Below are 6,620 nucleotides of genomic sequence, written 5' to 3' on the forward strand. Positions count from 1 at the left end.
GACAGCAGAATCCCTCCCCCTATTTCGACGCTGACTAGAAACACACCTTTTCATTCAAACTCTACCTTAGTCCTCCCTCCTGATTTCCCCCGCCCCCCCCTTTCTGATATCCCTATCCTCCTTGTCTAACCCAAAAAAAAAAAAATTTGCACTTATGAGGACGACTATATGTTTAGAGCAGCATTCCATGTGTATTTTCCTAGTTATGGATGTGATGCTTTGACTTGTGGAAGAACCTATGCACTTGTAAGTTGCTTTGGATTAAAAGTGCCTGCCAAATGACAAAAATGTAAATGTAAATGTACACATTACCTGGAACCACAAATAAAGAGCCGAACTTGTCTTACACCCTCGAATTTCGAGTAACGACTCTTTCTTTCCTGAAACGCGATTTGAAGTACCAGCAGCGAAACAGTTATAATATTGAAGAAGAAACGAAGTTCTTCAGTCAGCATTAACGGCTCTCTCTCCTACGGCGATGTGACAGTTCCCTGGTCTCAGCCACCTACTGTGGAAAGAGGCACGCATTTTAAAAGGCTGATTCTGTCATGGGTGGAAGGTAGTGACCGGTTGTGGCCACCAGAGGGCAGGGGCTAATTATTTTCACCTGGCCCTCATTAGTGCCAGGGGAGCCTACCCCCTGAGGGTGTTTAAAGTCATCGCTGGCAGTCGATCGGCGCTTTGGTGTCAACTGTTCGCTCTTGCACCAAGCTGGTATGCACACGGTAGACTCGGTGGCTTAATGAGTCAGGTATCATGCTGGTTCGGGTAAGGAAGACGCTCAGCTTGTTGGTGTTGTGTGCACCGCTGACGCCTTCTGAAAGGGTCTTTGTTTTTGATTTCATTTATAGCTTGTGTGAGCTTGTGGGTGAGGGACGTTGGCCCCGGTATTTGTATTTTGGTTTGTGTTTTTCCTGAGCTGCATCTCAAGGTTATTTGTTTTCTTGCCTAGTGTTTTTTACTAGGTTGTACTTTTATTTTGGTCCCCGGTCTGGGGTTTGCAGTGCTCCCTTTTAGCACTCATTTTGGTTGGGTTGTTCGCCCTGGTTTTTAAGGGTCGCTTTATTTTCCTGTAGCTGTTTTTTTGGGCTGTTCCTTTTATTTCGGTCGGAGTTGTCTCCGAGTTATTTTCTGTTCCTCCCCCTGTTCCGGGAGAAGTCCCCTCCGTATTTGTTTTCTCCCTGTTCCCTTATTTCCCGGGATTTTGTGGCGAACATATTAGCATTAGCGTGTTCGCTTATAAGGTATTACCCTTAGTCGCTCCTGGTCCTCCGCCAGTCCCCGACATTACAGATTCGTAACGTAGTCGTCACAGTGTGTGCCTGCTTAACCAGTAGGCATGGTCCTCGGATTAATTGGTTCCTGCAAACCACGCCCTTGCCACAAGCATCCTCACCTTCTGCATCTCATTTATGGATCTCACTCTCATTCACACCTCTATGCCATTGATGTCACTGCCATACACACCTGTAACTCCCTAATCCTATTCTAATTCACACCCAACTGGGATTTTAGTTTACAAGCATAAACAGACTGTCTAATTTTATGATTGGAAATGCGCTTTCCATAAGGAAAATTTATGAATAAACGTTCAATGTGAAAGTATTTTTCAATTAGTGAACAATTACAATTGCGATACCTTACGATTAGAACACGCAGTTATCACATCAAAAAAATCCGTTCATCTCATCCAGGCTAATACACTTTCCCAGCTTGCACAAATTAAATGAGCATTAAATACTCCAACCAGAAACATGCTGAATGAACATAAGTAAAGGTATTTTAAGAAATTCAAGAAAATTGAGTTCGGACATCTTCATTGGCTAAAGTCAAACAAAAATAAGAATAAATAAAGAAATTACTTAATACTGCTCTATGGGGAGTTTAGGCAAGGCTAAATTATGAAGTATATTGTGACAAATCCTTTGCGCTTCTGTATATAAATAAAAACATATTGGTCTGTCCATTGATTTGTTCATTAGAAGTCTGGCATTTTTTTATTATTAGTAGTAGTAGTAGAAGTAGTAGTAGTAGTAGTAGTAGTAGGATTAGTAGGATTATTGTTATTATTATTATTATTATTATTAGTTGCAGTAGTAGAAGTACTAATCCTTGCATGTACATGTACACAGTGCTTTTTTCACCAGCTCGTGACTTAATGCGCTTTACAATGATGAGGGAGAAACACGCATTTTGACATAATGGTCACTCAAATTTGATGAGTAGGTTTATCAACGAGAAAAACAAAGAGAGTAAATGTCCATTATTTATTTTAGTCATTTTTAGACATTCTTTTAGACATAGTGTACACATGCCCTGTTCACCAAGAACCAACATACAAATTCTAAATACATGAAAATGTAATGTAATATACGTATATAAAACTGAATCAAATCTTTAAAATATCTGAATCTGCAGGAATGATCAGAGTGTTAGGGGAGGGGGATGGGAAGGGGGCCAAGATGATTTCTGAACAGTGGATCATGAATCTTCAGAGGGGGGATGACCAATGGTTGTGACACACTTGGGTAGATGGTAGACAAGTGATGCAGCTGCATTTTGGATTTGCTGGCCTTTGTGTTTCTGTGCTGAACTGTATTCTGCCTTTTTCCTGAGTAAAGAAGGTGTTCAGGTGGATGTTGGATATCTAGCATCTGTAAGCAGCATTGGTAGCAGTTCTATCATTGCATTATAGACACAGAGGTCCATGCATGCAATAATGACCATAGTAAAATAAAATGGGAAGACATACATCTACAGCATACAGTCAGTCCTTACTGATTTTAAGCCAGACAAAAATACTAAATCCTCGAAAACACAATACATTTTCACAAAGTAGTCTTGGTTTTTGTGATTGCGATGAACAGAATATGAAGTAATTTATTGCTGAGGTGATATTGCTTGGGTGACGTTTAGAGCCTATGAGTCTGTGGATTACCCACAGAATAAATCAGAATCCGATAGAACTTACCTCAACTAAAGGTCATAGTGAGAGGACCATCAATGTTCATCTGGCTGAGCACAGGTGCCTGAACCTTCCCATTGTTATTCTGGATGGACACCAAAGGTGTGGTGGCTGTGGATGACCCTCCATTTTGTCCCACTGGACATGGAGGAACAGATGGAGCCACGTCTTCACCCATGGCACCGCACCCAAGAGAAAATTCAAGTCATTACAATATCCTATTTCTCGGTCATGGAATTAAAGTAAGAACAAAAAAACATAAGTTTCTGCCATTGTTGAGTTTGTCTGTCATTGCTCTTACCAAGATTTTTCTCCAGTTCCAGAGCGAGGTTGTTCTGGTTCGCTTTCCTCAGGGCATGCAGTGCCACCTTCCCTGCATCTTTTTCCCCAAAGGCCGCCATCATCTGCTCCACTATGTCAACCACAGATTTGTTCTCCAGTCTGCCCTTTCCAATGGGTTTAAAACCCTCAGGCACATCGTTTGAGAGCCAGAATTTAAACCTCCTCAGATCCTCTGCCAACATATCATCCAGGGTGGAAATGAGCAAGGACTGGACAGACATTGTCGCTTACTTGACAAAGAGGAGATATTAGCAGTTAGAAAATACACAAAGGGTATACAATGTAAAAAAGTGCAAACAATCTATCTCTTTCTGTACCTGAATATTTATTGCATACATTCCTGTTCAGTAGAGTTTGGTTCCAGGCAAACTGCAGTGCAGTATTAAGATAACACACCCTTCACAGGCTTCCTGTTCTTCAAGTAGGTCATAAACTTGCATTTTCCTATAACATATGATGTTGCATAACCAGGGCTGTAGCACAGAAATCTGGGCTCCATACATATTTCTGCCTACAATAACATGTATCCAGCACACAACAACATTAACCTTATTTAACAGATTAAGGCGTCTGATTAAATATCTATTTTAATTACCCACCAATTGTAGTCTACACTACAAACACTACAGACACAGTTGGTTGAGAACTCATTATAATCAGGAGGAGAGTTGTAATCTTAAACAAATAAAAGTAATAAATGCTTTGATTGATTCACAGATAAACAAAGTGCCCAATGTTTTTACTTACTTACAATGTTTTGTTCTTACTACTATTATTTTACAGTGTACTACCAAAATACATTCAAACAAGGTGGAGCCATCTCGGTAAAATACGTCTCCATTATCAAAATATACAAACAGTCCAGTGGCAACTTTAAACCTCTCGTCACCAATGAACAACTGCGAGACCCATCCTCAGGCTCGACTAGATGTCAGTTTTGAACAGTGTAAAAGTATGCGACTTACCTTATTAATTCACCCCAAACTACCTATAGTTTCACTTTCTCCTATTTCCTAAGACTGCCCCTACAGACGATAATGTCATTATGTAATATGAGTACGGCTCTTAAAGACACAGGTACCACTCTAAATAAGCAGCTTCTGCTACTGCCATATTTTCTTTGGCATCCTGCCAAACCTGATTGGTGTGTTTTACACATCTCAGTGAAGTCATCACTTGTTGCATTTTGGACCATGAAAGCCTTTCAGAAAATAAAGTATTTGGTTTAACTGGCACTACACTGCAGAAGTTTGGTTCAGTCTCAACTTCTACTGGGACTGTGGAACAGCTAAGAGTAGTTGATTGGAGGACGTGAGACCTCATTTTACATTTTACATTTTACATTTTAGTCATTTGGCAGACGCTTTTAATCCAAAGCGACTTACAAGTGCATAGGTTCTACCACAAGTCAAAGCATCACATCCAGAACAAGAAAAATACACCTGGACTGCTGTTCTAAACATATAGTCGTCATCATAAGTGCAATTTTTTTTTTTTTTTTTGGGGGGGGGGGGGGGGGGGGGGGTTAGACAGGGATAGGGGTATCAGAAGGGGGGGGCGGGGTAAATCAGGAGGGGGGACTAAGGTAGAGTTTGAAGAGGTGTGTTTTGAGTCTGCGTCGAAATAGGGGGAGGGATTCTGCTGTCCTGACAGTGGTAGGCAAGAGTCACATATGGGGAGAGTAGGTCTGTGATGTACAAGGGAGCCAGCTGATTAAGTGCTTTAAAAACAAAAGGTGATTCCCTTTAAGTACCAGTGAGAAGTCTTGCAACAGCATTTTGAACTGTAACCATGAGAGAAGTGACTGATTGACACTGTCATAAAGAGAATTGCAGTAGTCTAAAAGAGAACTGATAAAAACAGAGAGTAATGATTTTAGTTTGGCTCTTAATTGGAAGAAGCTCCCACTTATAACCGAGTTTACCTGCCTGTTAAATCGGAGCAACTCCTTGGTTCCTGCCATGGGATTTGAAAAATTCCGCATAACAACGGTAAGAGATATTATACTTGTGGATAATATCTCCCAGGGGCAGCAAAGGATAGGCCCAAGAATGGACCCTTGCGGGGCCCCACATGCGATGGAGGCAGTGGAGGAGAAGTGCTTACCGATATAGAGTGGCTAAGGTACATGACTGATAGTTCAAGCCCTGGTGTAGCCACGATAAGATTCATGCTGTTGGCACCAAATTCTGACCCTACCATCTGCATGCCTCAGCAGAAATCGAGATTCATAAGACCAGGCTACGTTTCTCTAGTCTTCAACTGTCCAATTTTAGCGAGCCTGTGCCCACTGCAGCCTCAGCTTTCTGTTCTTGGCTGACAGAGGTGGAACCCAACATGGTCCTCTGCTGTTGTAGCCGCCTCAAGGTTCGACATGTTGTGCATTCTGAGATGCTTTTCTGCTCACCACAATAGTACAGAGTGGTTATCTGAGTTACCGTAGCCTTTCTGTCAGCTCAAACCAGTCTGGCCATTCTCCATTGACCTCTTTTATCAACAAGGCATTTCCATCCACATAACTGCCGCTCACTGGATGTTTTTTGTTTTTCGCACCATTCTAGAGACTGTTGTGCATGAAAATCCCAGGAGATCAGCTGTTACAGAAGTACTCAGACCAGCCCATCTGGCACCAACAATCATGTCATGGTGGAAATCACTGAGATCACTGATTCAGCAGGATGGGGGAAAATGTGAACATTAACTGAAGCTCCTGACCCATATCTGCATGATTTTATGCATTGCACTGCTGTGACAAGATTGGCTGATTAGATAATCGCATAAATAAGTAGGTGAGTGTGAGTGTATATGTAAATATATATATACACACACACAAGCACTCTTTATTAGGTAGACCTGTACATCAGCTTGTTGACATAAATATCAGCCAATCATGTCGCAGCAACAAAATTCATAAAAACATGGTCAAGAGGTTCAGTCGTTTTTCAGACCAAATGTCAGAATGGGGAAAAGATGTGATCATGCACAACATGTCTCTAGAGATTGCAGAGAATGGTGCAAAAAAGAAAAAACATCCAGTGAGCAGCAGTTCTGTGGGCAAAAATGCGTTGTTAATGAGAGAGGTTATTTTCCTCATATCGTGCAGCCCTAGTATACACACATAAATATAAATTTCATATAAATAAGAAGTTATTTCCAGTCAACAGCACCATCTGCAGTCGAACAGAAATATGGACAGTATTAAAACAACTTGTTTCAGCCTCAAATGAACAAGGCCAAAATAATGATATAAGAACAGATTAACTTTCAACAAATTAATTCATGATTCATCATTTAAGATGTTGCTATGTATAGT

The 6,620-nt window shown here is 41.1% G+C and overlaps 1 long non-coding RNA gene across 1 annotated transcript; it reads right to left on the reverse strand.

The window, feature by feature from the left end:
• Positions 1 to 3,340: 3,340 nt before the first annotated feature.
• On the reverse strand, positions 3,341 to 4,428 carry LOC133114461 (uncharacterized). The gene is made up of 3 exons (XR_009705557.1): positions 4,273 to 4,428; positions 3,625 to 3,751; positions 3,341 to 3,477 (listed from the first exon to the last, which is right to left on the reverse strand). It is a non-coding gene; the product is annotated as an uncharacterized LOC133114461 (long non-coding RNA).
• Between the last annotated feature and the right edge of the window lie 2,192 nt (positions 4,429 to 6,620).

Source organism: Conger conger, chromosome 16, assembly GCF_963514075.1.
Source record: "Conger conger chromosome 16, fConCon1.1, whole genome shotgun sequence".
NCBI classification, from domain to species: domain Eukaryota; kingdom Metazoa; phylum Chordata; class Actinopteri; order Anguilliformes; family Congridae; genus Conger; species Conger conger.